Genomic DNA, 206 nt, shown 5'->3' with positions numbered 1-206 from the left:
ATTTAAAAAAAAAAAAAAAGAAAAAAAAAGAAAAAAAAATTTGTACATAAGAAAAAAATAGAACGAGAGAGGGGGAGGAGGGGAGAGGGAGAGAAATTTTATGGTTTCTATCGAGCAAGCATTCACGATTCACGAGGGATAAATAAAATAAGAGAGAGAGAGAGAGAGAGAGAGAGAGAAAATAAAGAGTTTAGAATAAATTAAAT

This window comes from Apis dorsata, unplaced genomic scaffold, assembly GCF_000469605.1.
Source record: "Apis dorsata unplaced genomic scaffold, Apis dorsata 1.3 scaffold_374, whole genome shotgun sequence".
Taxonomy (NCBI): Eukaryota; Metazoa; Arthropoda; class Insecta; order Hymenoptera; family Apidae; genus Apis; species Apis dorsata.
This window is presented reverse-complemented; position numbering follows the sequence as displayed.